At 47.7% G+C, this 22,734-nt stretch overlaps 1 long non-coding RNA gene across 1 annotated transcript; it reads left to right on the top strand.

Moving 5' to 3' along the window:
- Window positions 1-533: 533 nt before the first annotated feature.
- On the top strand, window positions 534-21,406 carry LOC307111627. Its single transcript, XR_013814610.1, has 4 exons — window positions 534-710; window positions 1,473-1,537; window positions 1,712-1,813; window positions 20,846-21,406. It is a non-coding gene; the product is annotated as an uncharacterized lncRNA (long non-coding RNA).
- Window positions 21,407-22,734: the final 1,328 nt, after the last annotated feature.

Here is a 22,734-nt window from a genome sequence, read left to right as displayed (position 1 = left end):
AGCATGGAAAAATATAAAAAAGAAAAACAAACCAAACAAACAACAAAACCACAGATAAAACAGAAAATGGGTGGAATAAAAAGAAATATGAAGGAGCAGAGAGGAAATACAGAAAATAAAAATAAAGAATTGGAGGAACATGGGAAGGAAACGGTTTAAAATAAAGGAAGAAAAACAATAGAAAAGGAAAATAGAGGAAAAAGCAGATAGATCCAGAATGAGAGAAGTAATAAAAAGGAGTAAGCAGGAGAAAAGGCAAAGAAAAAAATGAGTACGAAAATGAATAAGTCAAATAGAGATGAAAATAATAACAAACCAACAAAGCAGGTAGATAAGCCTGTTTCTGAAGGGGATTGAGGCAAAACGGGCGTCTAGACCTCAGGTCTCCAGGAGGGGGCGGTGCTGCACCGCTGTAAGGGACGGGGCTGGGTGTCTTTCCAGGTCCTGGAGCTGCGCCTTGCGAGTGGCCCAGAATACGACTCTGCCCTCGGTGGGCGGAGAGCCTCGCATGCAGTCCCCAGGGGTTAGCTGGAAACTTGGGGTTTCTATCAGCTCTCGGCGGGAGCCGGGGGACCAAGGAACGCCAGTCAGGTTCCCAGGATAGTGGGGCGGACGGCCCCACCCCATCCAGTCACTGACCCTCGTTGAAACTGTCCAACACTCTAGGCGCGGCCTCCGCAGTTGTCGCATCTGAAAAAATCCACACGCAGGTATGTCTGGCAGGGCTCCTGGGGAGGTGGGGGGCCTGTTTCCTGAGCTGCGGCTTCTGGGAGGCCAGCTCCTCAGGGGAAAAGGCCGTTCCGTTTCCACGTGGGGGGATGTGCCCTGCTGTGCAGGACTCCCTCCGGCAGCTGCTTTTCCAAGTCGCCTGGCAAGGCTGCCCACCCAGCCTCTCCGCAGGCGCTGTCAGCCCGCATTGCCCTCCCTGCATCAGAGCCTTGTCTGAAAGCTACAAAAACAAAGCAAAACAAACAAACAAACAAACAAACAAACAAACCCTCCTGTGCTTTGGGGGGAAATACAAGGAAACAGGCTTTCTCTCCAACCAGCTCCAGGCGACTGGCTCCAGATTCCCTGGCCGACCCTCCGGGAACCCACAGGCCTCTCACTCTGGCTCGGCTCCTGGGAGCTGGGTCAGCCCCTGAGGCTGCGGCTTCCTACCAGCCTCCAGGCGGTCCCATCGGTCCTTGATACAAGTCAAGCTCAGCGGGGACTCAGTGGGTAACTGGGGCAGAGCCCACACTTTATTTAGTTCATTGTTAGTCTGGCTGTGAAGGGGGTGCAGTGAAGGTCTGCCCGTTCCACCACCACCATCTCTCCGCACCTTAATCTTTTGATTAATTAAATCCTCCAGTTTGCTGCTAAGCAAAAATCTCTTATATTGTGCCCATTGGTGAGAACTGTCCTTACGCCTCTGCATATTCCAATGTGAATATTTCCCACTCACACTTCTCCTCTGCCCATCTCTATAGGACATTTCGGCCAGAGCCATGAAGCAGCGTGAACTTGCATCTCAGCTCATGTGTCGTTCAGCAGCGTGAGTGATAGTGACCTGCTGGGAACTCTGGCCCTGGGACAGGTTACCTGGCCCTGCCCTCCAGGAGTGTCTGCAGGGCTCTGTTGGGCTGCAGCTGCTCACTCTCTGCTTGGTCATCGAGATCATGCTAGCTTGTCGCTAAGCCAGGACACAGGTTTCTTCCTCTGCCCACAGGTCATCAGGAGTTTCTCATGAGTCCAGCCAGGCTGCAAGCCGGTTGGAGGACAATCGGGCCAGCACTGACATGACTTCCTTGAGCTTCCTGAGTCCTCCCAGGTGAGATCACGTATGAACCTCTTTAGATGGATGTTGCAGTCATTCTGTGTGTCACCAACCTTATGGCTCCATGGGTTCCATCACACCCAGGTCATAATGGACAGCTGGGTTGCCTGGTCACTTGGAGGCCCATGGTTAGGCATTTCCTCTTTGAAACCAAAGAAACCCTTTGAGACAAACCTCAGTGCATTTTGAGGGGCAACAGGCCCATCCCTGCCTGTTTGCCCCTTATACCAGGGTGACTTCGGGCTGAAGGGCGTTTGGAAACGGTCATGTGGTGCTCATGGAACTGAGCGAGGGAACGTTTCCCTTGACCTTTAGAGGCCCCTGAAGGGTCAAGATACATATGGACCTTGACGTCTGGGGTTACTTCTCCATGGCACTGCGCAGCACAATGCAACGTGAGGCTCCAGTTTGCCAGGTTCTGACTCAGTTCCTGCTGTTTCTCTGGGGCTCAGGAGGTGGGAACATCGTGGAGGGACTCTGCTGCCCTGTGCTATTGTCTTCCTTACCTTCCTCATTCTGGACACTAACATGACAAAGGTGGGAACTCTTAAATGCTGGTTCACTGGGTGGAAAAAACATTATTTGCCAAATTTGCCTCAAAGAAGGACAAAAGTTGCTCCTCAAAAGAACAATAGTTGTTTGTTGATGATAACAAGACCTGGGTTTGAAAGTTTGAGCTTTTATAGTGTTTTCCACCCACAGGCCTTCCTAAGGCTCCACCAGAATCGCTATCTGCCAGGTATGCTCAGAGGACCATCGCGTCTACTGTGGTGCATGAACCAGGCCACAGAGCAGCTTGCACAGCAGCCTGGACCTGAGGGATCTACTGCCTCTGAAATCCAGAGGCCACTGGGCGCTGGGCCTCCCCCTTTGACTCGGGGGGAGGGGGGGTTGGATGGCAGCCATTATTTTTTACCTCAAAACAGTTACTTCTCCTGCTGAATACACTAGATACAAAACCATTTCACTGAGAGAATTTCTGAATTTTAGTCAGATTTTTTTCTCAACTTCTGACTCTAAAAATGTATCAAGTCTAGAGTAGGACGGTTCCCACTCACTAGGTCCAGTGAGCCTAACAGCATCTATGTAATGGACCGACAGGAAGTACATGCTGTGGATGGAAACCGCAGTCAGGACCTCTGCAAAGGGCATGAAGCTGTGGAGCTGACTCACCCCAGAAGTGAGATAAGGAGGAAATATTCCGGCCTTGCCAGCGGAGGAAAGGCAGCTTAGATTGAACCATGAAACACAAGGGGAGGCGTTGCCTGAACTGTAGGTGTATATGGGTACCAGGTGATGTGGACTTTGAAGTCACTCAAGCAAAGTAACTGCATGGGTCCAGCAGCAGCAGCAGGGCCTCTGTAGCTATAGTCTGGGTGACTGAACAGCCATTTTCTAGGTTGTTTCCTCTATTTATTTTTCTACGCTTTCTCTGTCTTCTCCTCCTGCTCCTTCTATTCCTCCTCCTCCACTTGCTCCTCCCTTTCCCACTCTTCTTCTTCCTTCTCTCCTCGTCCTTTTTTTTTTCTTCTCCTTTTGCCCAAGCGAAATCAAAAGGTTAATGAGGATGTGCTGCTGTTGGCACTTCCTGCATCTTTCAAAACTTCCCTGGTGGCACAAACCTCTTCTCTTCATCCAGGCCTGTGGCACCGCTTTCCCTTTACCGCTCACCTAGCTCCAGGCAGTTCCCATAGCTTCTGGCTAACCTTCCCCACCACAGTAGCCTCACTCATCAGCTATGGGTGTGAGGGCTCATTCTGCTGCTTTGTCTATTTGAGTAATGTATTCTAGAATCAGGGCAAGCTACTGGATGGGTTCGAGCAAATTTGGACCTACTTCAAAATGGACCTGAGCTAAAACTCGTTAGTCTTGTGAGCCTCAAAAGCTCCTAGTCTTAGTGCAGGGCCAGAGTAATATTTTGGTTCTGAGAACAATTTCAGTTTAGAACCATTGTCCTGTTGTCCCTGAATTATCTGGTTGTTTCTTTCTTGCAAAGTCACTTATCCTGCTTTTAAAAAATGCCATCATTCCATAGGGGAAATGCCTGAACTTTGGTGAACAGTATACATGTTTTCTTGTCTGTTGGGGGTCTTTTCACAAGAGGTTCTGGCCTTAATTTTTTTAAGAACACTGGGTGTGTAAGCTTGCTCATGTCAGGGACTGCTTAATGGGCTGACTAAATGTTTCATGATTCCAGTGACAACACTTACTACTTCATCTAGGACTTCTGCTGAAGTAGATCAAGGAAGAAAGCATTGTGCTGGCTGTCCACAGTTCTGGGAACATGATTCACTAGCCAGCACCATAGTGGGTGCCAGTCTGCCTCCTTGAAGCTGCTTTGACTTGGCAGGGTTTTACTGTGATCAGATCTACTGTGAGTTTGGTGGCTGCATAAGGCCCTTTAGCCGGTGCCTCCTGGGTACCCACGGACTCGGTTCTTTGTAGATTTTCCCATGGAGAGGCTTCAGCCTCCAGCATCTGGCCTTCAGAGAAGAGACTTCACCGGCTCTTCAAATGTGCAGTTCCCACTCTTCCCTGTCTTCCTCAGTGTCCTGGGGGGAGGCTCGCCAGCTGGGCATGCACAGAGTGTGGGCTAGGCCTCACATGACCAATCCCCTCTAACACTGCTGCCTCGTAAACTTTTGAACTGCTTCTTCTTTATTAACACAAGAGATGGTGGGTACTTTCATGTCACATTTATCGGGCCCGTCACTGGATGCTTTTGACAGTCAATCATCCCAGTAAACTTTTAGAGTCTTTTTTTTTAATTTTATTTTTATTTTTATTTTTTTAAATTTCTTTATTGATTAAGGTGTCACATATTTGTCCTCATCCCCCCATTCCCATCCCACACCCCTCCCCATGGATGCCCCAACCCTCTGTTGAACTTAAGCATTGGTTAGGTTCATATGCATGCACACAAGAATTTTGGTTGATCTCTCCCCCCTCCCCCCACCCTCCCCTATCCTCCCTCTGAGGCCCGATAGTCCGATCGATGCCTCCTTGTTTCTGGTTCTGTTCTTGTTCATCAGTCTATGTTGTTCATCATTTCCCTTAGATGAGCGAAATCATGTGTCACTAGAGATACACTTATAAGAATTGAATACGCGACGAGCAATAATAGTTATGCTGACAGGCAAATGAATCAGTCTGTAGTGAGTTTCTTTCTGGTCCAACAGTTCTTTTGAGACCCAATATCAATGTCCACCAGTTCCTTATGAGTACATGTCGGCACTGACCCCTCAGCTCTGGATGGTGGACAAATGGTGGTAATGCAGGTCCAACTCCCTCTGGTTTGGTCTCGGCCGGATCCAGGGGCTTTTAGAGTCTTTTCTAATCACCCACTGCAGATCTGAATGCAGAATCTCAGTCTGGTGGGCCCAAATTAATACATTCCCTCTCATCCAAATCTGTTTTTTTGAATATTGTTCCCCAACATTAATTATGTACACACATATCCCATACTTTCTGCTTGTGAGTCACTGTGCTCATGCAGTTCTTCCCAGGAGCAGCACACTTCCTCAGGGCCACATGTTGTCCTTCACATTTAGGGTCCTGCTGAGAGTTGTGTCTGTTCAAGCCGGCAACGGCTGCCAGAGAGCTCACTGCCACCATCACACCTTGTGTGTTTCCTTTTTTTTGCACATCTTCCAAGTCTGTGTGACAAATCAGGAATTATTCTAAGTTCTGTCATACAACTTTACTAGGAATCTTTCCAATTTTTTCACCTTTGGTTGAACCATTGGAAAAGAATAATCTATTCATGTCCTTAATCTCTTCCATCGGATTCTGGAGTCCTGGATATAAACTAAGTAGGCCAACTGCGGTGATGATAAAGAGCATGTCCATGTCTGCTGCAGGGGACCACACAGAATTTTTTCAGAATGTCTGTGTTATCATGGAAACTGGAATGCAGCAAACCCTTTGGATTGCCACAGTGCTTCTCACTCCCCACCTACTGATGCTGTAGCCCAGGACTTAGAAATTGCCTTGCTTGGCAGGAGTTTGGATTGAGAACTCGGTTTTTTAACCATTAGCCATTGATTCTCCTTTTCTTAGACATGATTCATCCATAATTGTCTGATGGCTGATGCCCTACAGCACACCTTCTACTGCCCAGTCTCAACAGCTGACTCACCTGACCCTTGTTGAACAGTGTCGGCAACCAGAATATATTTATATTATTCACAACCCAAAAGTGGTTCCTCTTCTTTTCTTGAGCACAAGTGGGACTAAGAGCATTGCTTTAAATATTATTTCATTTTTAAAATTTGGGGGGTAACATGGTTAATAACATTATATAAATTTCATTTGTGCAACTTTATGGTACAACATAGCACACTGCATTAGTGCTCACCAGAAAAGTGTGGTCTCCTCTGTCTTCTTCAAGACCGTCCTTATCCTTTCCTTTTCCTTTTCTTGTAACCACCATGATTTTGTCTGCATAGAGATTTTGTTCGTTTGTTTCTTTTGTGCATAGTTTTATATTCCACAGTTGAGGACAAAATAGAATGTGACACTTCTAGATTAATGAAATCCTCAACCAGAATTCACTGTGAGAAACAGTATATGAGACACAAATATCCTTGTATATTTTTGCAAATTGAGTGAGAACTGTCCAACAAACTTATGCCCAATGCTATAGTGAAGGATCTTCCAATCATGTTTCTTTCATGTCCCTGACTATTATTGCAAGATAATGGCCAGCACCATGAATCATTATCTCCTTACACATCTGGTCATTTGACATCCCTGCAAAGTGAATGTGGAGATGAGTAGCCCCAAATCTGCCCATTGTGAAGGTTTCATTACCCACGATCCTTCACAAATGTCCAGAGAGGGTCGGCAATGCGGCAGCAGTGCACTTTCTGGTGGGTCATCCAATTCATGCAAAATCATTGGTACCCAAGCCTCGACGTTCCTTCCTCTGCCAAAAGGTCATATGGAGCCTTCCATTAGCCACAGGTCTAGGCTAAGAGAGAGATTCATTGTTGGCAGTAGGACTGGTAGGAATTTGGACCACCTCTATATAACTGCTTTGATCCTTCCAGACTCGCTCTTGTGTGGGCTACTTTAAGTTGATGATGTCTCCTTGTGCATGACCTCTTTGTGACCCCATGGTGGACATCACACCCAGGTCATTATGCATAGTTCAGGTTGCATGGTAACTTGGCAGCCCAAGGTTAAGCATTCCTTGCACCTGAGATAACTCTCTGTGACCACTCAGAGTCTATCTTCGGGGCAATTACAGCCCCAATGGACCTCAATCAGAGACTGGAAATGGCTCCTCCCCCAGTTCTCTGGGGAGCCAGGATCTCTATGGAGCTTGGCTTCTAGGGTTACTTCTTGCTTCACTCAAGCTCTCCAAGAGAGAGGCCCAGGGCTAAGGCTGCCTCGGGCTTGGGCCTTGCTCTGACACTCTGAGAGAGAGGCCCATGCTGTGTTCCCAGGCGGTCCTGTGCCTCACTCTGACTCTGAGAGAGGGTCCCAGGGCCTTGTCTGCCAATCCTGAAGGTCCCAGGGCCTTGTCTGCCAAACCTTCACTCATACTCTCACAGGGAGAGGCTGAACTCTTCAGGGCGAGGCTCCACTCTTTGAACAAGACTCAGTTCTCCAAGGATCTGAGGCTTGACTCAGAGGGTCCAAGGCTAGGCTAGACTCCAAAGCCAGCATCAGTCTTTAAAGCAGCGGTTCTCAACCTTTCTAATGCTGTGACCCTTTAATACAGTTCCTCATGTTGTGGTGACCCCCAACCATAAACTTATTTTCGTTGCTACTTCATAACTGTAATTTTGCTACTGTTATGAATCGTAATGTAAATATCTGTATTTTCTGATGGTCTTAGTTCTCAACCTAGCAGGCTCGCCTAAGTTTAAATGATGTCATGCTGTACATGGAATAGTCACAGGCTTTCTTGTTTAGCCTGGGTTCCTACCCAACTGCCCTTCCCTACTGCTCTCTGTACTTCCTTTTATTTTCATCATAGTCTTTGCTCCAGAATAAATAGCAATGATAGCAGATTTCTTTTTAAAGCTTAGAATGAAACATTAAACACCATTTTCCTTTCCCAACTATAATCTTGCATTACTCTGCCAAGAAATAAAATTAGAGCACAAGATATTAGAAGCCTGGACACGAGGCCATGACTAGCCAGCTCCCTTGAAGCTGGTGACTGTGCTTCCTGCTGTCAGCAGGTCCAGGCTCAGAAAGACAAGACTTGCTTACAATTTTTTCTGAAAAGTGTGCTAACGGTCCCACTCTGCGATAAGGATGGCGGAAATGCCCAAGACACAAATGACGGTGTGGTAGACGAGCCATGGGTGTGGGAAGCAGTAGGAGTGATAGAGCAGGGGACTAAGCTCCCATAATCAGTAGAGCGAACCCGGAGGAATCCAGCGTGGGGAAAGGCCTGGAGACTTCCTCTGAGTGACAGTAGGCAGGAGAAGGAGCCAGGGGAAGCCGAAGCAGAGTTCTCCCGCCTCTGGAAACTGGCGGCCTACCATGCAGACCTGTCATGCACCGCATCCCAGGGCCAGACCGAAATACCACTAAATTTGAGAGCATTCACCTGGAATTACCAACTGAGGTCCAGCTGAGGAGAGGTATATCAAGCTTTTTTCCCCCTTTGGTGACCACCATGATTTCATCGGTATGTCACAGATTGTTGTTTTTAATTTTCAAAGAGAGAAAATAAGACAGTGTGATCTTTTGAGTAATTAAATCCTCCACGTTAAAGCTACACTGTGATAAATAGCATAAAAGACACAAATGTCTTTGTATATTTTTGCCCATGGAGTGGAAACTGTACACATACCTCTGCCCAAATTTCAACATGAAGAATTTTCCATTCATGTTTCTCTTATGTCCCTCGCTATTGTGGGAAATATTGGCCAGAGCCATGAATCAGTAAATACTTGCATATTTGATCATTTGTCTTTCAAGCAAAATGAGTGATAATGTGAACTGCCCCATCATGCAGCACATAGAACTCGCTGTTCCCCCTCCTCAATAGATTTCTCAATGTGTTGGTGGAAGTTATACCATGTGGACATTCACCGAGTGTGGAATAGGACTCCTATGACCCATCTACTCAAACAGTCCCGCCTCCCTAAGCTTGAATTACTTCTTCTACATTAAAACAAGAGAGTAGGCATTGCTATGTCACATTTTTGGTCCATCATTGCATTTTTCAGCCAACCATCCCAATAAATATTCATAGCCTTAGGTAATGTACCAAGCTGAATATGAGATTGCACAATCTATCTGGTGGGCCCAAATTAATGAATTCCTTCTCATCCAAATGTATGTTTCTTTGAACTTTTCCCACCACCAGTAATTATTTCCACACTTATTCCATACATTTCTGCTTTTATAAAATACAGAACTTCTGTATTTCATACAGGAGTATAAAATGGATCACACTTAGACCTTCACCTTTAGGGTCCATCTGAGTCTAATCAATTTGGCAGCAGCCACAATGTAGGTAAGCGCCATTATTGCTCTTGTTGTTTCCTCTTGCACATTTTTCCAGTCCATGACAAACTTACTTATTCTCGTTTCCTCCAATATAGATTAAAAGTCTACCTGGAATATTTATACTGTGTCTCACAACTGACTTTAAGCTATTGAGGGAAAAAAAAATGACTCATGTTCTGAATGTCTTCGAGCTGAATCTGGAGTCTTGGATATGAATTAAGTAGGCCATCTCAAGTGATGATACACAGCATCTCCACATCCGGTGCTTGGGGCCACTCAAGTTTTTCAGATCTTCTGTCTCTTCAACACTGACATGGAAATTAGAACCAGGAAACCCATTGGGTTGCCACAGCAGTCCTCACTCCTCCATCTAGTGATGCTGTAGTCTAGTATTTAGAAATTGCCCTTCCTAGTGGGAGTCTGGGATAAGAATTTGTGTATTGTTTTTATAATTTATCTTTATTGTTGAACGTATTACAGATGTCAGCTTTTTTATTCTTTGTTTTTTCACCCTGCCCCCTGCCCCGGGTCTTCACCACCCTATTGTCTGTGTCCATAGATTATGCATATATGCATACAGGTCTTTGGTTTACTACCTCCCACCAACCAACCCTCCCCTGCCTCCCCTCTGAGATTCTGCACTGTGTTCCATGCTTCCATGTCTCTGGATCCACTCCATTCATCAGTTTATTTTGTTACTTAGATTTCACATTTGAGTAAGACCATGTAATATTTGTCTTTCTCTGACTGACTTATTTCACTTAGCATGATACTCTCCAGGTCCCTCCATGCTGTCTCAAAGGGTAAGAGATTTTTCTTTTTACTACTGCATCATATTCCATGGTATAAATGTACCACTGTTTTTTTATCCACTCATCTACTAATGGGCACTTGGGCTGTTTCTAGATCTTAGCTATTATAAATTGTGCTGCTATGAACATAGGGGTGCATACATTCTTTCTTATTGGTGTTTTGGGTTTTTTAGGATATGTTCCTAGAAGTGGGACCACTGGATCATATGGCAGTTCCATATTTAATTTTTTGAGGAAACTCCATACTGTTTTTCACAGTGACTGCACCAGTCTGCATTCCCACCAGCAATGTGCAGGGGTTCCCTTTTCTCCACAACCTCGCCAGCACTTGTCATTTGTTGAGTGATTGGTGGTAATCATTCTGACTGGTATAAGTATGATACCTCATTGTCATTTTAACTTGCATCTCTCAGATAATCAGTGACTTTGAGCATTTTTTCACATGTCTCTTGGCCTTCTGGATGTCCACTTTGGAGAAGTGCCTATTTAGGTCCTTTGCCCATTTTTTACTTGGATTGTTTGTCTTCCTTATGTTAAGTTGTATGAGTTCCTTATATATTTTGGAAGTTGACCTTTTATCAGATGTATCATTGGCAAATATGTTCTTCCATGTAGTGGGGTCCCTTTTCATTTTGTTAATGGTTTCTTTTGCTGTGCAGCTTTTACTTTGATGTAGTCCCATTTATTTTCTCCTTAGTTTCCTTTGCCCTAGGAGATGTATCCATAAACATATTGCTAGGAGAGATGTCTGAGATTTCGCTGCCTATCATTTCTTCTAGACTTTTTATAGTTTCACGACTTAAGTATTTTATCCATTTTAAGTTTATTCCTGTGTATGGTATAAGTTGGTGGTCTAGTTTTGTTTTTTGGCATGAACTTGTCCAGTTTTCTCAAAAGGAGAATGTCTTTACTCTATTGAATGCTCTTGCCTCCTTTGTCAAATATTAATTGAGCATAATGACTTGGGTCTATTTCTGGCATCTCTGTTCTGTTCTATTGGTCTATATGCCTGTTCTTGTGCCAGTACCAGGCTGTTTTGAGCAGAGTCTCTTTGTAGTATAACTTGATATATGGTAATGTGTTTCCTCCAACTTTGTTCTTCTCTCTCAAGATTGCTGTGGCTATTTGGGGTCTTTTTTGGTTCTGTTTATATTTTTAGAGTATTTGTTCTAGATCTGTGAAATGTTCCGTTGGTGGTTTTAATAGGGATTGCATTTAATCTATAGGTTGCTTTAGGTAGTATGGACATATTAATGATGTTGATTCTACCAATCCATGAACATGGCATATACTCCCACTTGTTTAAATCTTCCTCTCTATATTTTTTCAATGTTCTATAGTTTTCAGAGTACAGGTTTTTCACCTCCTTGCTTAAGTGTACTCCAAAGTATCTTAATATTTTTGTTGCAATGGTAAATGGGATTGAGTTTTGTTTTTCTTTAGTTTCTCTTTCTTTTTTAAAAATAAATACATTTTATTATTATTATACTAGAGGCCCGGTGCACGAAATTCCCACCCCTGAGGGCAAGCTCCTACTGCCCTAGTATCTGTATCCAATTGGTTATGCTAATATGATTACATACAAGTCTTTTGGTTGATCTCTAACCATCCCCTCACCTCCCCTGCCATTTGTCTCTGGATCTATTTTTGTTCATCAGTTTATGTTGATCAATATATCACACATATGAGTGAGATCATTGATATTTTGCTTAGCATAATGCTCTTCAGTTCCATCCATGCTATTTCAAATGGTAAAAGTTCTTTTTTTTTTATAGCGGCATAGTATTCCATTGTGTAGAGGTACCACAGCTTTTTAATCCACTCATCTGCTAATGGGCAATTGGGTTGTTTCCAAATCTTAGCTATTGTAAATTGTGCTTCTATGAACATAGGAGTGCATATATCCTTTCTGATTGGTGTTTCTGGTTTCTTGGGATATAGTCCTAGAAGTGGGATTACTGGGTCAAATGGGAGTTCCATTTTTAACTTTTTGAGGAAACTCCATACTGTCTTCCACAGTGGCTGTTCCAGTCTGCATTCCCACCAGCAGTGCAAGAGGGTTCCTTTTTCTCCTCATCCTCGCCAGCACTTGTCGTTTGTTGATTTATTGATGATAGCCATTCTGACAGGTGTGGGATGGTATATCATTATTGTTTTGATTTGCATCTCTTGGATGATTAGTGACTTTGAGCATGTTTTCATATGTCTCTCGGCCTTCTGTATGTCCTTTTTTGAAAAGTGTCTATTTAGGTCCTTTGCCCATTATTTTATTGGACTGTTTATCTTCCTTTTGTTAAGTTGTGTAAGTTCTCAGTACATTTTGGAGATGAACCCCTTCCTTATCTGAAATAGCTTTGGCAAATATGTTCTCCCATGAAGTAGGCTTTCTTGTTTTATTAATGGTTTCTTTTGCTGTGCAGAAGCTTTTTATTTTGATGTTTATTTTCTCCTTAGTCTCCATTGCCCTAGGAGCTGCGTAGGTAAAGATATGGCTACGACATATGTCTCATATTTTGCTGCCTATGGAGTCTTGTATGAATTTTATGGTTTCCTGTCGTACATTTAAGTACTTTAGCCATTTTGAGTTTATTTTTGTGTATGGTGTAAGTTGGCAGTCTAGTTTCATTTTTTTTTTTTTTTGCATGTATCTGACCAAATTTCCCAGCACCATTTATTGAAGAGACTGTCTTGATTTCATTGTATGCTATTGCCTCCTTTGTCAAATATTAATTGAGCATAATGGCTTGCGTGGGTTTCTGGGTTCTCTCTTCTGTTCCATTGGTCTATATGTCTGTTCTTGTACCAGTATCAGGCAGTTTTGAGAATCCTGGCTTGGTAATATAGCTTGATATCTGGTATTGAGATCCCTCCAACTTTCTTTTTCTTTCTTAGGATTGCTGTGGCTATTCAAGGTCTTTTTTTTATTCCAGATGAATTTTTGGAGAGTTTGTTCTACGTCTTTGAATTATGCCATTGGTATTTTAATGGGGAGTGCATTGAATCTGTAGAATGCTTTGGGTAGTATGGACATTTTAATTATGTTGATTCTAATAACCCATGAACATGGTATGTTCTTTCATTTGTTTATGTCTTCCTCTATCTCTTTTTTCAGTGTCCTGTAGTTTTCTGAGTAAAGGTTTTTTTTACCTCCTTAGTTAAGTTTATTCCTAGGTATCTTATTTTTTGTGTGTGCAATGGTAATGGTAAATGGGATTTTTTTTTAGTTTCTCTTTCTGTGAGTTCATTATTGGTGTATAAAAAGGCCATAGATTTCTGGATGTTAATTTTGTATCTTGCTACATTGCCAAATTCATTTATTAGGTCTAGTAGTTTTTTGATGGAGTCTTTGGGTTTTTCTATGTACAGTATCATGTCATTTGAGACTAAGGACAGTTTTACTTCTTCTTTTTCAATTTGGATGCCTTTTATTTCTTCTTGTTGTCTGATCACTATGGCTAGCACTTCCAGTACTATATCAAACAGGAGTGGTGAAAGTGGGCATCCCTGTCTTGTTCCTGTTTGTAGAGGAAATGGATTTAGTTTTTGCCCATTGAGTATGATGTTGGCTGTAGGTTTGTCATATAAGGCTTTTATTATGTTGAGATATGATCCCTCTATTCCTACTTTGCTGAGAGTTTTTATCAAGAAAGGGTGTTGGATTTTGTCAAATGCTTTTTCTGCATTGATTGATATGATTATGTGATTTTTGTCTTTCAGTTTGTTTATGTGATGTATCACATTTATTGGTTTGCAGATATTGTACCATCCTTGCATCTCCAGAATAAATCCCACTTGGTCATGGTATATGATCTTTCTAATGTAATGCTGGATCTGATTTGCTAGAATTTTGTTGAGGATTTCAGCATCTATGTTCACCAAGGATATAGGCCTGTGGTTCTCTGTTTTTGTGGTGTCTTTATCTGCTTTTGAGATTAGGGTAATGCTGGCTTCATAGAAAGAGCTTGGAAGTATGCTTTCCTCTTGAACCTTTTGGAATAATCTGAGGAGGATAGGTTTTATTTCTTCTTTGAATGCTTGGTAGAACTCCCCTATAAAGCTCTCTGGACCAGGACTTTTGCTTGCTGGAAGATTTTTTAAAAAATATTTTATTGATTTTTTTTTTTTTTTTTTTTTTTTTTTTTTTTTTTTACAGAGAGGAAGGGAGAAGGAGAGAAAGCCAGAAACATCGATGAGAGAGAGACTCTGAATGTCAGTAGACAGTGGGAGAGAACCAGGCAGAGCTGAGACGGAGCACTGCCCCAAGAACATTCCAACACCACCTTCTCCTGGAGGGGCAGGGAGTAGGTGTTTGGTGTGATCATGGTCGAGTTCCAGAAAGAAAAACAGCGCAAACCCAAGCAGATGGTCCCAGTTACAGCTGCTTTCTGCATCGGTGCTTGGAAGGAGGGATGGGCGGCGTGTGGCCCTGAGGCAGTGAATCGCGGTCCTTCTGCCAGTCAGGGATTCCTAGCATGTCACAGTGGGTGTGGGTAGTGGCAGCCAAGGATTCACAATGGAATGTGGGCTACTTGGAGGCCTCAGGGCAGAGTGAGTCCATTGACAGCTATGGGGGATGTTGTTTAAGGATGACTCAGGGGCATTGGGGCATTTTGTCTCCCAGGGCGTCCAAGCAGATTTGCAGAGAGGTGTCACTTATGTCACTCTAGAGTGTTGGCAGTGCGAGCCCGGAATGTCTCCCAAGCGTGTCTGTGTGTAGGACCCAGTGGTGGGACAGTGGACAGTGGACACTGAAATCCCATCAGATTGAAAGTGGCACAAAAGCGCTGGGAGACAGTGCATCAGAATGGTGTGTGGAAAGGCAGAGCCCTAGAATGTCAGACGTGATTGTGGGCGCTGGGGCTCCAGCGTTTCACAGAAGCCTGGCCCGTGGGAGCTCTGAGTTGTAACAGAGCAGGGTGGTGAGTGGGAGACCTTGGGTGTCACGGTGCTGTGTCTGCAGGGGGAGCGCTGTGCGTGTCGGTGTGGAAGGCGGGCAGTGTGTGCCTGGGCTAGCACCGTGATGTGCTGGCAGTGAAATACCTCGGGTGCCACAGGGGAATGTGGGCAGCGAGGGCCCGAGGGTTTCACTGTGGGGTGTGGGCATCGTGGTCTCTAGAGTGTCACCATGGAGCTTTGTGCCTGGAAGCCGTTTTTGTCCTGGAGAGAGTGGGAAGTTGGAACCTTTGGTTTGAGAGTGGAGCGTGGGCATGGGAAGGAGTGGGTGTCCCAGTGCCATGTGGGAGCGGGAGCCCACGCATGTCACAGTGCAGTGTAAAGACTGGGATCAGCACAGTGTCCACATGAGTTGGGCGAGTGCCACCCTTGTGTGACACGTAGGAGTGGAGGCAGTGGGTTCCGGCAGCGTCACAGTGGAGTGTGGGCTGGGAAAGTCCGGAACACGTCTCAGGTGTGTTTGCGCAGTGTGACATCTGGGGAATCCCGGTGTGAAGTGTGTATTAGGAGCCCAGCAGACTCACCGTGGATGTGTGCCGTGGGGACCCACTGTGTCATATGGATCCCGGGCAGTGACAGCCCTCAGGTTAAATGGTAGGGTGAGTTGCAGGTGTACTGGGAGAGTCACAGTAAATATTGGAAGTTAAAGTTCGTGGGTTCAAAAATGGATCCTGGCCACGGGTGGTGTTGCTCAGTGGTCACTGTGTCGGCCTGAGACCAAAGTGTCCTGAGGAAGCTGGAATTTCTCATTGGAATGTGGCCCGTGTCCAGGGCATGCACCTGGGTTGTGGGTTTGTTTGCACCCCATCCCTTCTCGGGCCGTGTGCCTTGGGCAAACAGTTGATGTGCCTCTCTCACATCGATGTTTGTCTCTCACAGCCTCCCTCCCCGTTCCGTCCTCCCCCTCCACGGTCTCTGAAAGCAATAAAGGTAATATCCCCAGGTGAGGATGGACAGCACAGAGAGGATCCGCACAGTGGGGACCTTGGTGTAACAGCAGAGGGGAAGCAGCAGGAGTCCTGGAAGTGTCTCAGCGGGTGTGGCGGCATGCACCCTGGGGAGTCAGTGGGGTTCCCGGACAGTGAGAAGCTGCAGGTCTCACAGTAGCATGAGGCCGGTGGAGGGTCTGGTGTCCCTGGGGAATGTGGCCTGCAGCCCAGGTGTCCCGGGCGCTGCTGGTGGTGGAGGTCCTGGGTGGCACGCTGGAGGGTGGGCAGTGGGAGACGTGCAGTGTCAGTCGTGTGTTGTCAGTGGAGGTTGTGAAGGTGTCACAGTGGCAGGTGAGGAAGCTGGAATTTCTCATTGGCGTGTGGCCTGTGGCAGCCCTGAGCTGTCACTGTGGAGTGTGAAGCACCTGGGACCTCAGGGTGCACTGTAGGTTGTGGGAGGCTGGAGGAATCATAGTGAGAAGAGGGAACGAAGGGGCTCACAAACAGTTGTCACTCATGCGGGCCCAGGACTTCCCACAATGGAGTGAGGACAGCGAAAGCTCGTTGTAAGCGCTGTGTGCACGTGCCAGGAGCTGTGGGTGTCCCACTGGAGGTGTGCAGTGGCAGCGCCGGGGAGAGGCCGTGGAAAGGCTGGGTGTCCTGGTGGAGGGAGGACAATGAAATCCCTGGGGCATCACCAGGGACCTGGGCTGCGAGCCCAGCAGTGAGCAGTGGAGTGAGAACACCCCAGCTCTGGAGGGTCCCACCGTAGTGCTGGCCTTTCGGTCCCTGGGTGCCCAGTGTGATCACGGGCAGCAGGCCACTCAGGCAGTTGCAGTGGCTGTGGGCATTGGGAGGTGTGAGTTGTCACTCTGTCACGTGGGTATTGGGATGTGGGTTCAGAATACCATATCGGCCGTGGGAGACGGGAAGGTCTCAGGGAGGCTGAGGACATTGAGAGCCCTGGTATGTCATAGGAGAGTGTGGGCAGTAAGCGTCACCTTGGGCCACAGCAGTGTGAGAGCAGTACGTGGCCGAGGGGGGCCGAGTGGACTGGGCTTGGGGTTTTTGAGGTGTCCCACTGGAATATCTGTATTGAAAGACTGCTCATTGCCCTAGCCAGTTTGGCTCAGTGGATAGAGCATCGGCCTGCGGACTGAAGGGTCCCAGGTTTGATTCCGGTCAAGGGCACATGCCCGGGTTGCAGGCTCGGTCCCCAGTGGGGATCATGCAGGAGGCAGCCGATCAATGGTTCTTTCTCATCATTGATATTTCTACCTCTCCCTTCCTCTCTGAAATCAATTTAAAAAGTAAAGAAAAAAAAATCTTTAAAACAAGAAAGAAAGCCTGCTCGTCGCAGATGCGCGTGCGCAGTGGGAACCCTGCATATCACAGTGGGATGTGGCCTTGGAAGGCCAGCAGCTGGCGGTGCGGTGTGACCTGCGGGGACCTGGGGTGGCTCGGTGGTGCTTGTTATTGGGGAGCCTAGAATGTCATACAGGATCGTGTCCAGTAGGACACCTCTCGGGTGGCACTTTTGATTGTGGCCTTTGCTAGCTCCGCAGTTGTGACAGAGCAGTGTGGGCAAGGGGAGACTGGGTGTCACAGCGGTGTGTGAGCAGTGGGGGCGGGGGACGTGGAGTGTGACGCTGGAGTGTGAGCAGTGGTAGGTCTGAAGGTGTCACTGAAACAGGAATTTTTTGGGGGTGAAAAAGACAGGTTTAGGAAATTTTAGAAATTAGGGGACCATGGAGGGAGAAAGCACAGGACTGCAGAGCAGCAGCAGGTATATTTCCATACAATGGGAGAGCTGAAAAGCTGCAACAGGTGCATTTCCATAGAATGAGGGAGCTTGGAACAGCAAAAGGTCTATATTTACAAAAGGGAAGGAAGCCCTTCATCCAGAAGGAGAAGGAGAAGGCCAAAGGGAATAGGAAAACAGTAAGAAAGGGGGAGAACCTCACATGTCCCTTGTGAGGTTCGACCTTTGATCTCACGAGTTGCTATGGTAACAAGTCTAAGAAGGGAATAGTGACCGATCAGAAGGGACATCAAGGCACCAAGATCTGCAGCCTTTATAGGCCGCAGGGAAAAGGGACTCAGTGGTTACCCTCCCCCCCCCTCCCCACCACCACCTGGGAGTCTGTACTTGTTCTTCAATAAATCTTCACCTTCGCTCTACCACCTTCCGTCAGTGGATTCATTCTTCGATTCCGACGGACAGAGAGCCCAGGAACCAGCTGCCCAGGGGAACACCACGTGCTCAGTCCAAAACTCCCGCTTCATCACAGTTGTGAGTGGGCAGTGAGGCCCCTGTGTGGTCTCCGGGGCCATGGCCCAGGACGATGGCGGCTCCGCTGGAGCTGGAACGCTGGGTACATGGCAGCACCCTGGGGTTGCCCCATTGGCGAGTACGCAGTGGGAGGGGGTGAGGGGCGCGTGAGCTCAGGTGGGGGCCCAGGGCAGAGGGGCCTGGAGGCCGGGCTGCGTCTCTTGGGACTCCCAGGTGCCGCCCCCACCACATTCGGGGATACCACTCTGAGCGTTCCCCATGCCTCTGAACTGGGAGGCTAAGCGGCCTCGAGCCTGGTTAGTGTGTGAGTGGGAGGCTGTCTGGGAGTACCGGTGCTGTAACCTTTGTGCCCCAGAGATGGCCACCCCCCCATCCCGTCACAGCCCCCACGCCTGGGGCTGCACCCCGGGTGCCCAAGTGTCTTGTTCCGGAGAATTTCCCCGCTGCCCACCCTGGCCGTGGGCTGTCCCTCAGGGACTGTGCTGACTGTTGCAGGCACCACCCAGCCCCTCTTGCCATCCTGATACTATCATCTGACCTTCCAAGTAGCTGTGAGCCCTGCCAGTGAACAAAAGGGGGCCCAATGGGATCTCCGGCTCCTGCCTGTGTCTCCAGGGCTTCCAAATGCTGCTCTGACCTGAATAGAAAGTCAACCCATAAGCCCTTCCCCCCAGGCACAGCATGTTCCAGGGCCTCCTCAGCCTGTGTTGGGAGCATGTGCCGTGCCCTGTGGCGGCCGGCACTGAGTCTCGGCTTCCCTCTGCCCCACAATGAGTCAGGGGTTGTCCCACAGAGCAGGGCCCTGGAAAGGGCCAGAAAAGGCAAACAGTTGAGGAGAGATTGGGATCAAGAGCTACGGATGACTTAGGGTCACCTGAGAAACACAACCAATGGGATGGATCGCTATTTTTATCATCTCTATCTTTCTCTCTCTCTCTCTCTCTCTCTCTCTCTCTCTGACACATCACACACACACACACACACACACACACACACACCATTTTTAAGAGTTTTACAAAAATTGTTTCACATGATTTTAAAACCCAGCAAGTTCAAATGTGCAGTAGCATATATATGGCAGGCCACAGACAGAGAGAAGGATGCAACACGTTATCATTTCATTCTGCAGGCAACCTGCTGGCGAATTCCCATCCTGGAGAAGTTAGTTTTTGAACTATCGAGGCACGCTGCTGATTTCCTAATTCCCACCGACATGTATGGTGATCTCTGCGCATCAATCTAATTATTTAATTATTAAGTGAGGTAAACAGACACAGACACAACCAGAGTGAAACTTTAACAAGAGTCTGAGACCAGGGGCTGCCTCAGCTCCCACAGGGCAAGCGCCGTCACAGCACCTGGGGCTCTGGCTGTGGGAGGGAGTCAGGGGAAGCACTGTGCTGAGTTCAGGGCTAAGGGCAGCTTCCAGGTGCCTCCATGTGTCCTGCAGTCCCCTCGTCCTTGTGACCTCCAACACGACCCAGGTGGGTGTCCTCGATGCACATGTTCAGGTAGCGCCGCCCAGCTCCACCACCTGCAGGGTGGGCCCTCCCCTCTGCACAGGGCTCTGCAGCGCTCCCCGCTCACCCAGCCTCTGTCCTGGGCTGTGACCCAGGAACGAACGCCCAGACCTGCTGCCTGGAGAGGCGGGGCACTGGGGACAACGGTGCGATCCTGACACAGCAGCACCGCTGTTCGCTCAGCCCGCCTCTGGGCCCATGAAATGCACACCCTCTTGGGATGCAGGTCCTGGTTCTGGTCTCCATGTCACCTCCAGCAGAAGCTCCTGCTTACAGCTTATGGAGGAAGCCACACAGCACTGACCGGCAAACGACAGGTCCACGCAAATGTGAGGCCACCTCCGGGTGCCCCCCAAACAGTACTAATTGTGGGTTGAATATTACTGTCTTAAAATTCTTATATGTGTAAGGTTCGAGGCGCAGGAAACGGGAGTCAGAGACCAAGACATGTTAAAGAGGAGGTTTATTCCGCAGTAACGAGTGAGATTCATTACGGAGGAGGTAGAGAAACCAGGATTAGAGGAGGGGGAGGAGAAGGAGGACCGCAGCCAGACTGCCTCCTGCAGAAGAGACAGTAACACGTGCATGGGTGGAGACTCCTTTTGAGGGGGGGAACAGGAAGGGGTTGGGAACAGGCAGGGTTGGGACCAGGGCAGAACGAGAAGGAGTGGGCCCCAGGGCACTCAGCACGCGCTGATTGGTGGTTCAATGTCTCAGCGGCAGACACCAGTTGAGGGGAGGGAGGATCTATCAATATGAAGTGAGGACAGGAGAAATGAGTCTGTAGCTCATCTTTTTACTGTTTTCTCACCCAAACCTCACACAGGTAGCGTCAGTGCTTGCTTCTCAGCTAGAGTGTGTTCAGATCTGGGGCTTTCACACCATTCTCTTTCCTTTTTGAAGTCCCCATCTCATTTCCCCTTTCCCTGCAATCTCAAATGTGTGTTCTGCTTTCTCAAGTGAATTGAACTGTGGCCAAGGTGAGAGGGACCACCAAACCCTGCTTCCTGCTCTCACTTGTATTTTTTGTGTCTTGCTTCCAGGCTGTGCTGACTCCTCCAATGGCCGTGTGGTTTCAGGGCTCAGGATCGAGAGCATGTATAAGAGAGGAAGCAGCACCGCAAAGATGCGTGGGTGGCCTGGCAACAAAAGCAGCCAAACAGCAGCCGTAGGAACTCGGACCTGGAAGGTCTGTCCCGCAGCCATGCAAGATGGAGCCCAGGCTTCACATCTGGCAAAAATGCTTCCCAAGACTCTCTGAGGTCCTGTCACCAAACGGGCTGAGCATTAGGGCCTGACATGGGGAGATCTCGGCAATGTTCCACGTCAGTGAAGCGTGAAGACAGCCTGTCTGCCTCCAGCTGCTCCCTGCACTCAGTGATCATTCCTGCCGCCAACCTGTGACCACGCTGAGGCCTGATGGCTCTCCAAGCGTCTCTGCTTTGAGGGCAGCTGGAATGTTTCTCACTGCTTATTCTCAGCCTGGCGACCTCCCACAGGCAGACACTGTATCCTCTGGGTGCAGCTTTTTCCTGGACGATCAATGGAATTGTCAATGGGAGGCTGATGCCAAAGCTCAGGAGGTAAGAGACTAACGGAATCTGACCTCAGGGAACCCATGTAATCCAATCTCAGGTCTTTGTGAACAAAAAAAACAACATAACTGTGACTGCTGCTCCCTGTCTGCACCCACCCTGCCTGTTGCTGGTTCTCTCTATGTCTCTGTGGCAACAGGTCTATGTCTCTGTGGCCACAGGCGGTCATGTTTCCTCTGATTTCCTATGTTCCATGAACACGTGCTCCTTGTGAGCCCCTGCCCTCAGCCAACAGGCTCCCTGGTAAAGACAGTCCTTCCTGCAGAAACAGGAAGCCAGTGGGAAGGCGGCTCTGGGAGCCACAGGCAGCAAATTCCCTGCTGGAAAGGAGTCACCTTGACGCTTGCGGACCCATGTTCTCAGTATCGTGTGTTCCTGATCTCATGGCTGTGTCAGCATTGTAATGCATGGCTCTCTATCCAGAGAAGGAGAAATCTGTGACAGTTAAGGAGAGCAATGTGCATAGCTCTGACCTCATCATTTTATAACTCAGTCAGAGCACCTGCCTTAGGCCTGTCAGCTCCCTAGAATTTTCTGGAAATGAAAGATGAGGGCTTCATAACATGAATTGGGAATAAAACATGACAGTTTAGTAAATGTAACAAAATTTTTTTAAAATATATTTTATTGATTTTTTACAGAGAGGAAGGGAGAGGGAGCTAGAAACATCGATGAGAGAGAATCATCGACCAGCTGCCTCCTGCACACCCCCTACACCAGGGATGTGCCCGCAGCCAATGTACATGCCCCTGACCAGAATCGAACCTGGGACCCTTCAGTCCGCAGACCGACGCTCTATCCATTGAGCCAAACCGGTTTCGGCTAAATGTAACAAATTTTAATGAACCAAATAAATAGACAAGTGGGGATCCGCTGTGGGCTGAATAAGTGCATTTGTTTTACTATCATCTTTTTGGAGTGACCTCAGTGGAATGGTGGTATAAGGGTGTATTTTTTCCCTCCCCCTGAAATATCAACAAGTTAGCAATATATAATTCAATAAAGAGATCCCTGCTCAACACAGAGGCATGCCTGAGAGACCTGCACAATGAAACATGTGGTGGGCTCCCAGGAATGAATGGGGAGATGAGAAAAGAGAAAAGCACAGGTGGCCCACACATGCAGCCCTGCAGCAGCGGGGAGCTAGCGGCTGGACTGGGAGAGGGGAGGAAATGCAGTAGCAGGAAATTCCTTTGGTGGGGGGCGGGGGAGGGAGGCCCAGCAGGGTGGGCTGCAAGCAGCCAGAGAGTGATAGTGTCTGAGTGGGCAGACGCCTGGCAGAGCAAGGGGTTCTCCCAGGCAGCTCCACACTGTCGGGCTGGGCGGTGGTGTCTCAG

This window comes from Cnephaeus nilssonii, assembly GCF_951640355.1.
Source record: "Cnephaeus nilssonii genome assembly, chromosome: 15".
NCBI lineage: Eukaryota > Metazoa > Chordata > Mammalia > Chiroptera > Vespertilionidae > Cnephaeus > Cnephaeus nilssonii.
This window is presented reverse-complemented; position numbering and strand designations above follow the sequence as displayed.